At 43.6% G+C, this 13,774-nt stretch overlaps 1 long non-coding RNA gene across 1 annotated transcript; it reads right to left on the reverse strand.

The window, feature by feature from the left end:
* Positions 1-411: 411 nt before the first annotated feature.
* On the reverse strand, positions 412-3,706 carry LOC123395248. Its single transcript, XR_006609688.1, has 3 exons — positions 3,617-3,706; positions 2,157-3,032; positions 412-1,772 (listed from the first exon to the last, which is right to left on the reverse strand). It is a non-coding gene; the product is annotated as an uncharacterized LOC123395248 (long non-coding RNA).
* Between the last annotated feature and the right edge of the window lie 10,068 nt (positions 3,707-13,774).

Consider the following 13,774-nt stretch of genomic DNA (forward strand, 5'->3'; position numbering starts at 1 on the left):
TCCATACAACATATATATATATATATATATATAACATAATCCATACGTCATATATATAACATCCATAATCCATACATCATATATATAACATCCTTAATCCATACAACATATAACACATCCATAATCCATACATCATATATATAACATCCATAATCCATGTCATAATATTTGGCATTACAACATATATATACATCATATATATAACATCATATATATAATCCATGTCATAATATTTGGCATTACTACATAAAATTTGGCATTACGATAAATGTCTTCATGTCAATATCGTAGTCCAAAGAACATCCGTATGACAACCTACAAGATGAAGTCATGCACATATGTCAAATTTTGGCACACAATAAATAAAGGTTTTCCAGTTCTTGGCACACGATAAAATTGGAGGAACACATAGAAAATCTTCAAGCAGGGAGACTCACAAATCTTATTTTGTGCTATGCACCGTGTTATGACATTGATTTTGAACATGTATATGCAGTACTAGCTGGATGGACTAATAGATACAGTAGGAGGATTGTTCCTGTCAGAACACTTCTAAGTCTGAGAAAGGAAAATCTAGCAGTAGTCAGAATGGGGATGAACGGTTGTTGCTGTCACCGAAGTCATGCTGCTTTTCATGCTACATCGGGATTGTGCTTGATGGGATCGATTGTCAGGAATGATGAGGGCCTGGTGTTTCTGTCTATAGGTCACGGCATCGGAACCTGCAACAGCATTGATGAAGCCGAGGGTACCGCGCTTCTGGTCGATCTGAAGGAACTAGCGAGCTGTTAAATGGTGCACCGTGCAATCAGTATCGAGTTAGACTGTCGGTTGTTGGTGCAGGGTCTGAAACAAGATACGACTAATAGGTCCATGATGCTCTCTGTTTTTTCTGACACTAAAGAGGCCCTGAAGCACTTGCTCACAAGCTTGGATCGGTAGGGACCAGAACAAGCTTGCTCACAATCTTGCAGATAGAGCTAGAAGACAAGAGATCTATTATGGCTATCGGACGTGGAATTAAGAGAGCTCTTACATGCTGAATGTAATCCGGGTCATTTTGTGTATGATTTTTTGAACAACAAGCTTATCGGATCAGCTACTTCTGCCTAAATCAACCAAATAAGTACAGAGTTATCTTATGTTATTTCAAGGTAGAACCAAGGAGATTATTAAATTATTTCCTCCTTTATTAACAGAACACACAGAAAACTATTTTTCCATGCAAAAAAGGTATGTTGATTATCTAGGCTTCTCCTGAAGGATATCTATCTACTATTCTATCACTCCTTTGAAGTTATTTCTTTTACTTAGTGATTCTGCTGTATATCAAATTATTTTTTAATTCTAGTAGTTCTTACTTAGTATATGTTCCTTTTTGATAGACTGGATTGGTGGAAGGCCAATCGTGCTAAGAGAAGACCCAATGTTGGTCAAAGAACAAACTTCAATTCAAGACCAAGTTATAACTTTGGTTTGCTTTCCTGAGTTTAATTCTAGTGGAATATACCCCAAAATGGATCCAATGTTTGTGTCACCAAAGCCACAAAATTTCATGGTAAATATAGACTATGTTTGTGTCATCAGGGCATTAGAAATCAATTTGAACAACTCATGTCCTGGTATGATGTATTGCAAACCTACCGTAAGAGACCCGAATAGTGAACATATTGCAACATATGCGAGCATTTTACTTTGCTCGGTATGGTGAACAACCCATAACATTAAAACAAGTGCAAGATCTATAGCCAAGCAAGAATAGACTATGAAACCTGCCAGCACAGATTATAGTTGCATGTCAAAAATGGATTTGATAACATAAATATTTTACTGAAAAAGTGGGATAGAAAACATAACCACAAACATAAAGAATGTTGCACAAAGGGAAACTACTTCCCTTATATACTTTCTTGGTGGTGTAACACCATATACTTTTTATGGAAGTATCACACAGATATAGTGCATATAAACATAGATGGTATTAACCTAAAAAGCACGGACACGGCGACACGGACAGGGCGACACGCATATGGGGACAGGGGATACGGCTTTTTTCCAAAAATAGCCCATCGGGGACACGTCAAGTATATATAAAAAATAAATATAAATGTACATGTAATATGCAGTTAAAGATAGAAAAGAGAAAGAAATACTACCCCATTTGTTGTCTGTTGTCTCCTATTTCAATTCAAGTGATTGATTGACCATCCAAACCAAATCCATGTCATCGCATCTTGCAAAACACAACAAACAACAGTCTATTAGTATTAGAGAGAGATAGATCATAATAATCTGAAATGGTACTTGACAAACAGCAAAACACAACCAAACCATGACAAATTGACTAAAAGCTTGCTGTCGGACCTCGGCATTAAAACAGTCAATCAGCAGCAGCAGCAACCAATCATTCAATCAATAGCAGTCAATCAGCAGCAGCAATAAGCAATCAGCAGCAGCAGGCCAACAACAATAAGCAAACAGCAGTACAGCACTACAACAGTCAGCAGCAGCAACAATAAGCAATCAGCAGCAGCAGCAATAAGAAAACAGCAGTCAGCAACAGCAGCATCAATAAGCAATCATCAGTTCAACACTTCAGCAGCAGCAACAACAATAAGCAAACATCAGTAAAACACTACCTCTGCTGTTACTTCTATGAAATTAATTTCAATTGAGCAAGAAACAGAGAAAGGAAGAAACAATAGTGTAGATCTACAGTGAAAGGAAAACACAGAGAAATTAATAGTGTGGTTGAGTGAGATCATTCTGTTCTTTACTCCTTTTGTGAAATTAAGCAGGGGATCAACAGTAGTTAGTTTCAAATTGATCTGTAAAGGCAGAAAGCAGTTGTGCTCCATAGTGAACACTTGATCCATGGTTGATCAAGTTCAGAGCCTTTATTTCGTATTGAGGGCCAAAGTTCACAGCATGAGTACTGAACACTTGATCCATGGTTGATCAAGTTCAGAGCCTTCGTTCATACTGAACACTTGTGCCTCTGGTCTTTGGTCTCTTTAGTTCAAGTGTTAAATCTGCACATTCAAATTCATATTAGAAAAAAAAATCAGAAACTAGCAACTGAATGATATGATATGATATGAAATGAAGCAGATCAAAACTAGAGGCGGAGGGACACATTTCGACAATCGTTGAGCTGTGTAATCTAGTGTTATCGGGCAGGAAAGAAAGCAGCAAAGTAAGAGAACTTTAAGTAGATGTGTCCTTAATCTTCAGAATTGATTTCATAAAGCTACAAAATTCAGACAAAATTGTTACTTTCAGCTAAGCTACACATTTCATAAAGTTACACATATTCACAAATTTGCAATCAGTCAAAGTGTTTCTGCAAATTTGGCGGACTGAATGCAGTGCCATTGACAGTTGTTTGGTGATGGCAAAGGTGGCCTTGCAATAGATGATTGGCGGACTGAAGACTAGACATTTGAAGTCGTAGACTGGTCCTTGATCCACGAGAAAACGATCTTGAAATGATGGCTCTATGGTAACAAGAATATTCAGATCCTACTACTTCAGATGTACAAAATCTTCAGATTCTACAACTGTGTACTCTAGAATCACACTTTCAGAGTTAACAAACGAGGTGGAGTAGCACTACCCAGAGAGGGGAGAGCAGGACAAGAAAGGAAGACGACGATGCCGGAAGTAGCGGCGCTCCCCCACCGCTCGTTGACTGTCCTGCAGACCCGAGGACGCACTCCAGCGTCCGTCGTCCATGGACCCGCGGCCTGCTCGCCGGCTCCCGTGAGGGTAGCGGCCTGCTGGACAGACACAAGGGAAGCGGGTATCCTTGTACCACCACCACTCGCCGCCGCGCCGCCGCCATCCCTGTACGAAAACTCGAAATTTTCTCCCCCAGCTCTCCCTTCTGGCAGCCAGGGTTTGTGGTGGGGGCTGTGAATCGACAGTTCCACGCCGTGGAATGGATCTAGGAGAAGGATAGGGTGTCATCAAAGTTCGGCAAGGCATGGACTGGTCGGAGTTGGTCGGGAGTTGCCGCCGACGAAGGTAGCGGAAAGGGGAATGGGGAAGCTTGGGGGACAGGAGACTGGCCAAGGGGAACAGAGGGAGTGCGGTGGGGCGAGAATGGAGTGGTGGGGTGGCCTACCCTCCCGCCATGTCAGCCGGGGAAGGCACTGGCGGCGGCGGAGGGAGGCCCAACCAGTGAGAACGGAGCGAGGGTTGGACACCGGTGAGAATGGAGCGGCGGGTTGGACACCGGTGAGAATGGAGCGGCGGTGAGACGGACGACGGTGGCCGGGGAGGGCACATGTGGCGGCGTCTGTGGCACCTGTGGCAGCGGCGGCCGGTGAGGGAACCCTAGATATTGTTTTCACCAGAGGAGCAAGTCGCGAGAGGGAGGGCTTTGTTTTTTTTAGCCGGTGTGTTTTTTTATCCAGTGCGCCACTTGGGTTTTTTGCCGTCTTCTGTACCCATACCTCACGGCAACGTTAAGTTTTTCCCTCTGCCCTTGCTAATTCAAGACGGCAAAACTGCGTGCTGTTTAGACCGGTTAGACGCAGTTGTGGATATCTATTTTGCTGTCATCTGTAGCGTAAGTAGACGGCAAAAATCGTCTCTTTGCCATCATCTGCCCATATAGTTGACGGCATAATTATTTTTGCCATGTGGTTTTTTTGCCGTCTGCTTTTCGTGATTTTTGGCGATAGTATCGCTTTGCCGTCTGACATGACGGCAAACTTCCTGTTTGCCGTCTGCCCCGATGATTTGCTGACGGCAAAGATTATACATGTCGTCAAAATAGCTGATTCATGTAGTGATGTTATCCACATATAATATTAGAAACGCTATAGAGATCCCACTCACTTTCTTGTAAATACAAGTTTCTCCAAAAACTTGTATAAACCCGAACGCCTTGATCACCTCATCAAAGCGATGATTCCAACTCTGAGATGCTTGCACCAGTCCATAAATGGATCGCTGGATCTTGCATAATTTGTTAGCATTCTGTGGATTGACAAAACCTTCCGGTTGCATCATATACAACTCTTCCTTAAGAAACTCGTTAAGGAACACTGTTTTGACATCCATCTACCAAATTTCATAATCGAAAAATGCAGCTATTTCTAACATGATTATGACAGACTTAAGCATCTCTACAGGTGAAAAAGTCTCATCGTAGTCAACTCCTTGAACTTGTGAAAAACCCTTTGCCACAAGTTGAACTTTATAGACGGTCACATTACTGTCGGCGTCCATCTTCTTCTTGAAGATCCATTAGTTCTTAATGGCCTTTCGGCCTTCAGGCAACACTTCCAAATCCATACTTTCTTTATATACATAGATCCTATCTCGGACTTCATGGCGTCTAACCATTTGTTGGAATCCGAGCCCACCATTGCTTCTCCATAGCTTGTAGACTCATTGTTGTCTAAGAACAAGATCGATAAGACATGATTCCCGTACCACTCTAGAGCACTACGTACCCTTGTAGATCTATGACGTGCGATAGCAACTTGATCTGAAGTTTCATGATCATCATCATTAGTTTCCTCTTCAACTGGTGTAGCTTCGACAAAAACTTCTTTCTGTCCTATACCACCATGTGGTTCAATCAAAGGTTTTACAACCTCATCAAGTTCTCTCTTCCTCCCACTCAATTATTTCAAGAGAAACTCTTTCTCAAGAAAAGCCCCGTTCTTAGCGACAAACACTTTGCCCTTGGATCTCAGATAGTAGGTATACCCAGCTGTCTCTTTTGGGTAACCTATGAAGACACACTTTCCTACTTTGGGTTCCAGCTTTTCAGCCCGAAGCTTTTTTACATAAGCATCACATCCCCAAATTTTAAGAAACAACAACTTTGGCTTCTTGCCATACCACAGTTCATATGGTGTCGTGTCAATGGATTTTGATGGTGCCCTATTCAAAGTGAATGCATTTGTCTCCAATGCATAGCCCCAAAATGATAACGACAAATCGGTAAGAGACATCATAGAATACACCATATCTAATAAAGTACGATTACGATGTTTGGACACACCATTATGCTATGGTATTCCACGTGGTGTCAACTGTGAAACAATTCCAAATTGTCTTAAGTGCGCACCAAACTCGCAACTCCGATACTCACCTCCTCGATAATATCGTAGGAATTTGAGCTTCTTGTTATGATGATTTTTAACTTCACTCTGACATTGCTTGAACTTTTCAAACATTTCAGACTTGTGCTTCATCAAGTAAATATAACCATATCTACTCAAATCATAAGTGAAGATGAGAAAATAACGATATCCACCGCACAGCTCTATCCTCATCCGTCCGCACAGATCAGTATGTATGATCTCCAACAAGTCACTTGCACACTCCATTGTTGCGAAGAATGGATTCTTAGTCGTCTTTCCCATGAGACATGGTTCGCATGTGTCAAGTGATTCAAAATCAAGTGACTCCAAAAGTCCATCAGCATGGAGTTTCTTCATGCGTTCTACACCAATATGACCTAAGCGGCAGTGCCACAAGAAAGTGGCGCTATTATTACTAACTCTACATCTTTTGGTCTCAGTGTTATTGATATGAGTGTCATCACTATCGAAATTCAACATGAACAAACCCCTCACATTGGGTGCATGACCATAAAATATATTACTCATATAAATAGAACAACCATTATTCTTTGACTTAAATGAGTAACCGTCTCGCAATAAACAAGATCCAGATATAATGTTCATGCTCAATGCATGCACTAACTAACAATTATTTAAGTTCATCACTAATACCGATGGTAAATGAAGTGAGAACGTGCCGACGACGATCGCATCAACCTTGGAACCATTTCCCACACGCATCTTCACTTCATCCTTCGTCAACCTTTGTTTATTTCGCAATTCCTGTTTCAAGTTGCAAATGTGAGCTACAGAACCGGTACCTAATACCTAGGCACTACTCTGAGAGGTGGTGAGGTACACACCAATAACATGTATATCAAATATACCTTGTTTGGCGTTGGTCGACTTCTTATTGGCCAAATACTTGGGGCAGTTTCGCTTCAAGTGACCAGTTCCGTTGCAATAATAACACTCTGTTTCCGGTTGGGTCCAGCCTTGGGTTTCTTTGTGGGAGGGGCAACATCTTTTCCACTCTTCTTGGAGTTTCCCTTACTTCCCTTGTCGTTGTTCTTGAAACTGGTGGTCTTATTGACCATCAACACTTGATGCTCTTTCTGGATTTCTGACTCTACCACTTTCAGCATTGCAAACAACTCGACGAGTAACTTATTCATCGCTTGCATGTTATAGTTCAACACAAAGCTCTTATAGCTAGGTAGCAGTGACTGAAGAACTCTGCCAGTGATAGCCTCTTGCGGGAGAGCAATCCCCATATCTGCTAGACGGTTAGAGTACCCAGACATTCTGAGTATGTGTTCGCTGACACACCCGTTCTCCTCCATTTTGCAAGCATAGAACTTATCGGAGGTTTCATACTTCTCGATCCGGGCATTCTTCTCAAAGATAAATTTCAACTCCTGGAACATCCCATATTCTCCATGACATACAAAACGTCTTTGAAGTCTCGGTTCTAAGCCATACAAAACTGCACATTGAACTAATGAGTAGTCATCCTTACGTGATTGCCAAGCATTCAAAATGTCTCGGGTCACCGTATCGGGTGGTGCATCACCGAGTGCTGCATCAAGGACATATTGCTTTTGGGCAGCTGTGAGGATAACCTCAGATTACGTGCCCAGTCAACAAAGTTGCATCCATCATATTTCAGCTTAGCTTTCTCTAGGAACGCATTAAAATTCAGGATTGCTATTGCGCGAGCCATTGATCTACAACATAAAATTTTGCAAAGATTACTTAGACTATGTTCAAGACAATTGAGTTTAGATAATCATATTACTAATAAAATCCAACTCAAATTGACATCCCTCTAGTTATTCGAGTGTCGCATGATCCAAATTCACTAACTAAAGTCCGATCATCACATGAGTTGAGTATAGTTTCAATGGTGAACATCTCCATGTTGATCATATCAACTATATGATTCATGCTCGACCTTTCTGTCTCTTGTGTTCCAAGGCCATGTCTGTACTTGCTAGGCTTGTCAGGTTTAACCCGAGTGTTCCGCGTGTGCAATTGTTTTGCAACCGTTGTATGTGAATGTAGAGTCTATCACACCCGATCATCACGTGGTGTCTCAAAACGACGAACTGTCGCAACGGTGCACAGTTCGAGAGAACACAATTTTATCTTGAAATTTTAGTGAGAGATCACCTTATAATGCTACAGTCGTCCTAAGCAAAATAAGGTGCATAAAAGGATTAACATCACATGCAAATCACAAGTGACATGATATGGTCATGAACTTGTGCTTCTTCATCTCCATCACCAAAGGACCGACATTATCTCCATCATCACCGGTGCCACACCATGATCTCCATTATCATGAGCTCCATCATCGTGCTGCCATCTAGGTTGTCGTGCTAACTATGCTATTACTACTAAATCTACTACTAGCATTAATGCAAAGCATCTCCAAGTGCAAAATAATTAAAGACAAGCCTATGGCTCCTGCCGGTTGCCGTAGCATCGACGTGCAAGTCAATATTTAACTATTACAACATGATCATCTCATACATCCAATATATCATATCATGTCATGGGCCATATCACATCACATGCATACCCTGCAAAAACAAGTTAGACATCCTCTAATTTGTTGTTGCAAATTTTACGTGGCTGCTATGGGTATCTAGTATGATCGCATCTTACTTATGCAAAACCACAATGGTGATATGCAAATTGCTATTTAACCTTTCTCTAAGGACCGTCTTGGTCAAATTCGATTCAACTAAAGTTGAAGAAACAGACACCCGCCAGTCATCTTTATGCAACAAGTTGCATGTTAGTCGATGAAGCCAGTCTCTCGTAAGCATACAAGTAATGTTGGTCTGGGCTACTTCAATCCAACAATACCACCGAATCAAGAAAATACTAAGGAGGGCAGAAAATTGAACATCAACACCCACAAAATCTTTTGTGTTCTACTCGAGATATCATCTACGCATGAACCTAGCTCTTATACCACTGTTGGGAACGTCGCATGGGAAACAAAAATTGTCCTACGCACACGCAAGACCTATCATGGTGATGATCATCTATGAGAGGGGATATTGGATCCACATACGCTTGTAGATTGCTAAGCGGGAAGCATTAAGAAAGGCGGTTGATGTAGTCGAACATCTTCATGATCCGAATCACAAGCGTTCCACGAACTCCGTCCCGATCTAGTACCGAACAGACGACACCTCCTTGGTCAGCAAACATACAACTCGATGATGATCTCCGCCTTCTTGATCTAGCAAGAGAGACAAAGAGGTAGCTGAATTCTCCGGCAGAACAATGGCGTGGCGGTGATGGTGGTGGAGCTACTCCGGGAGGGCTTTGTCATGCCGTATCGAACTACCTACGGGGTGTCACGAAGTGGTGGAGGGAGAGAGGGCTGCACTATGGCTTGGGTGAAAAAAGCCTCTCAAACCTCCACTATATATAGGTGGAATAAGAGGGAGGGGTTCCTTGCCTCCTACACAAAGTAGGAGGGTTTGGCCGAGCCAAGGGGAGGAGTCCTCCTCCAATTCAGTTTGGTGGAGGACTCCCTTCCCACTTGTCCACCTCCTTCCTTCTTTTCCTTTTTTCCTTTTTTTCCTTTAGCCGAAATAGTTATTGGGCTGGCCTCACCAGCCCACTATGGGCTGCTGCACCACCCATAGGCCTATTAGGTCGTCTCCCGGGTGAGTGGCCCCTCACGGTAAAACCCCAAAACCCATTCGTCACTCCCGGTACTTTACCGACGCCCGAAATCTTTTCGAAAGCCAAATTTAACATTCCTATATATCAATCTTTGTTTCCGGACCATTCCGGAAACTCTCATGACGTGCGGTATCTCATCCGGGACTGCGACCAACATTCGGTTACCAACATCAATAATTCAACTATAGCGAAACGTCACCGAACCTTAAGTGTGCAGACCCTACGGGTTCGAGAACTATGTAGACATGACCGAGACACTCTCCGTTAAATATCCAATAGCGGGACCTAGATGCCCATATTAGATCCTACATATTCTACAAAGATCTTATCGATTGCACCTCTATGTCAAGGATTCAGTTAATCCCGTATAATATTCCCTTTATCCTTCGATATGTTACTTGCCCGAGATTCGATCATCACTATCTCTATTCTTATTTTAGTCTCGTTACCGGCAAGTCTCTTTACTCATTCCGTAATACAAGATCCCATGGCTAACTCTTTAGTCACATTGCTTGCAAGGCTCATTTGCGATGTTGTATTATGTGGCACCCCGGTTCAACGAACCGGATTACCAGTGTTTCCAACCCAGAGATCATGTCTTCTGGAAAAAATCAACAACTTGGAACAGAACTGAGCTGACTTTATTGATAGCATCAGGTTACAAGTACATATCTTACTATGATAGCGAGGCCAAAGGCACCCATGGTGCTGCAACAGTATGTACATTATTTATGAAACATAGTGGGGCCTCGAAACTACTAAGTGCTTCTACGGCGTAGCGGAACATATCGGCAACTCCATACACAGGGACACTGCTATGGACACTTTCTAGTACGGACCATCAAGACCTCCGTCCTCGGCATCTCCTGCATCTGGCATGATATGCCAGGGGAGTACTTGGAATGTACTCGCAAGCTCACGATAACAATAGCATGGCAACAGATCATAAATAATACCACAGGTTATACTGATTATCAACTTACTCATGCCTGGGGTTGTCTCACAACCACTGAGATACTCATCAAGCATCTCCACTCAGTTTAAGAGTTCTTCCATCATTACTAACATCAATATGGTTGACCATGTACTGAGGTCTGGTCGGGCTGTCCAATACCGTGGACTCGGCTATTCGAATAGGTTTGACACTTTGCACAGGTTGCACACTTTATCCACAATATGGAGCACTGACTTCGTGATCCCTTTCGGGTGGACCAACATTACTCCAACATGACTTGCCTGACCCGTGACTCTCTCATCGTACCCCCGACAATCACTCTCCCTCGGAGTATTGCCCTGGGTGGCCCTGTGTCCTCATGACACCTGCCACCGTCGTGGCCAACCTAAGCTGTCCCAACTAGGGACGGGCCCACCTCATCTCAACTAGGCTCACAGGGTTATCGCTGCCTACCAGGCCAAGGTAGCACATGTGCATAACCCTCCCTCTTTGGAGGTACCGGTGAATGATCACACGATCAGCTCAAGTCACGGCTGTCCCATATCGGCAAGATTTGGTTGTACGGTTATGCCTGGACAGGTGACTCAAGATCAACCACTAGGTTATTACGAACATAGTGATTTATAGCAGTAAGCACATATTTTTATTTGATGATTTATTAGACATTTATTTAATAGGAAAATAAGTGAGCATAATGCATGAAGATGTATGTTATTCTATGCAATACTACACCACATGGATATAATGGCTTGCCTTGATCAGTGGGGTTGTTGAAACACTCCTGGTCTTCAAAGTTTCCTTCTGAAATATATTTGAAATAGAAAAAGAAAGGAAACAGTCATATAACACCTTTTTATTATTCAGAAATTCTATGATTGTAAGAAAATACCAAACTTTACAAGAAAATAGACCGGATCAGTACCAACTCAATGCAAAAAGAATCAAGTGATTTGGACTTAAGAATAAAAACATACAAATGGTCAAAGTTGTTGGTCAAACCTGACACGGGCCACGTCGAAGGCGTAAAGTGGAGGGGCCGCCTCCAGTTACCACTTCGGCCGCGGGCCTCAGCCACTAGCAGGTGGGGCTTGCCTCTTTTAAAAGTGAGAGGAGGAAGGGGACATGGACGCGATGGCTCTCCGACGACGGTCGCCGGCGCTAGAGACGACGGCGAGGCCTGGGACTAGGGGGAATGGAATGGCTAGTCTACGACGAACAAGTACATACCCGTAGCTCGACGAGAGGTGGACAGATGGCGTCGTCCCCTACTTCTCCGGCGGCGGCGGCTTCGGGTGGTCGTCGGAGACGGTGGTCCGGTGGCAATAGGCTCGAGAGAAGGGTCGAGGAGCACCCAGGGGAAACCCTGAGCTTGATGGAGAGGTGGAGAGGGCTCTCGGGAGGGTGGTTGAAGATGGCGACGGTGGGGCTGCAAGCGGAGGAGCTCTGGCAATGATTCGAGGCCGGAGGGCCTCTTGGCCTCGCCTCACTCTTTGGGGGGGGCGATTGGAGGCTGCACGAGGGGGATGGAAAGCTCAAAGGGGTCGGGGCGACCTTTAAATAGGCCGGTGACGAGCGCGGCCGATCTCTCCCGAAGTGGCGAGGATAAGCTCGGCCACTAGAGCAGGGTGTGAGCTGGCCGTCGCGGAGTGACTTGAGGTGACGGAGGAGGGCACAGGGTCGACGAGACGTCTCCTGCGCCATTAATGGCTCGTGGACGCCCACAGTGGCCGGAGACGACTGTTCGGGCCGTGGAGAAGCTTCGAGGGAGCGGTGGCGACCTTCTCCGGCGACCCAGTGCCTTCCGGAGGTGCCACGCGGCTGCGAGGGACGCCCCCGACAACACGGACAAGGAGGGGCAGCGATTGACGACACGAGCGGCTCGACTGCCACAGGGAGCTGCACAACACGCGTTGTGGCATGCCAGTACCGTGGTCACTACGGTTACAGCTACCACAAGGCCACGCAAGCCCGGGGACCTTGTCCATTGTGTCGACCTTACTCTTACCAGTCACTATCCATCACTAGCTTGACCAGTCACTCACTCCTACGAATTGTAGCATCAACTACAACTTCTGCCTGCAAACTTGGGGAGGATATAGAGCTCAAATAGGTTAGTGTTAGGGCAAGCTAGCATGTCTGGTTTAATCAGCATAGGAAAGACTACAGACTGGGAAAGTTTGAAAGGATTTGAAGATGAAATGAATATAGTTCCTTTGCAAATCATCTTTCTCGTCCACAATGCAAATGAGCTCATGGCACTCACATGCAAGCCATGCTAATGGTGAAACTTGGTGGAGGAGTGTTATTTAGTAGTGTACACATGTCCAAATTTTTTTAGATCATGGGTGCACCCCTAGCTAGCACTTCCTTCACAAAGGTTCAGTTTTAACACAAACTTAGCAGAGTTTTCCTGCTCAAAACTTCTACTGGACCATCAGATGTTTTTACATAATTGAACCGAATATGATCCCTTGGAGCTAAGGGAATTTATTAGGAATTTTCTAAAACAGGAAAAATAGGGTTGCTTCACAAAGTGACAATTCTGGTCAAAAATGAAATGATTTTCCTAGCCAAAATTTTACATTGGGCAATGAACTATTTTTGAAGATTTTGAAATCATATGCTACTGAGAACATGTGGAAAAAGTTTTGGGGTCAATAGCTTATCCTAACTATGGGTTGCTTCACAACCCATGGTGATGCTATAATTTCCCCAAAATAGAAAACGAATTATTTGAAAGATTTAATTATTGCAAATTATTCCAAGAAATTTTTTGACAAGAGGCAAAAGGTTTGGGTTGCTTGTGACAAGGAATCAGAGACTCACAATCCAACTTGCTTGAGAAAATTTGAAATCCATCAATTTGCAAGTGAAACTTCAAAATATTTTGAAAAGAAAAAGTTTGAAAAACCAGGGTGTTACAAACCTACCCCCCTTAGGATGAGTCTCGTCCTCGAGATTCGGTTGCTCTAGGAACAAGTATGGATATGCGGATCTCAAGAGATCTTGTCTTTCCCAGGTAGCC

The sequence above is a fragment of the Hordeum vulgare genome, chromosome 5H (assembly GCF_904849725.1).
Source record: "Hordeum vulgare subsp. vulgare chromosome 5H, MorexV3_pseudomolecules_assembly, whole genome shotgun sequence".
NCBI classification, from domain to species: Eukaryota; Viridiplantae; Streptophyta; class Magnoliopsida; order Poales; family Poaceae; genus Hordeum; species Hordeum vulgare.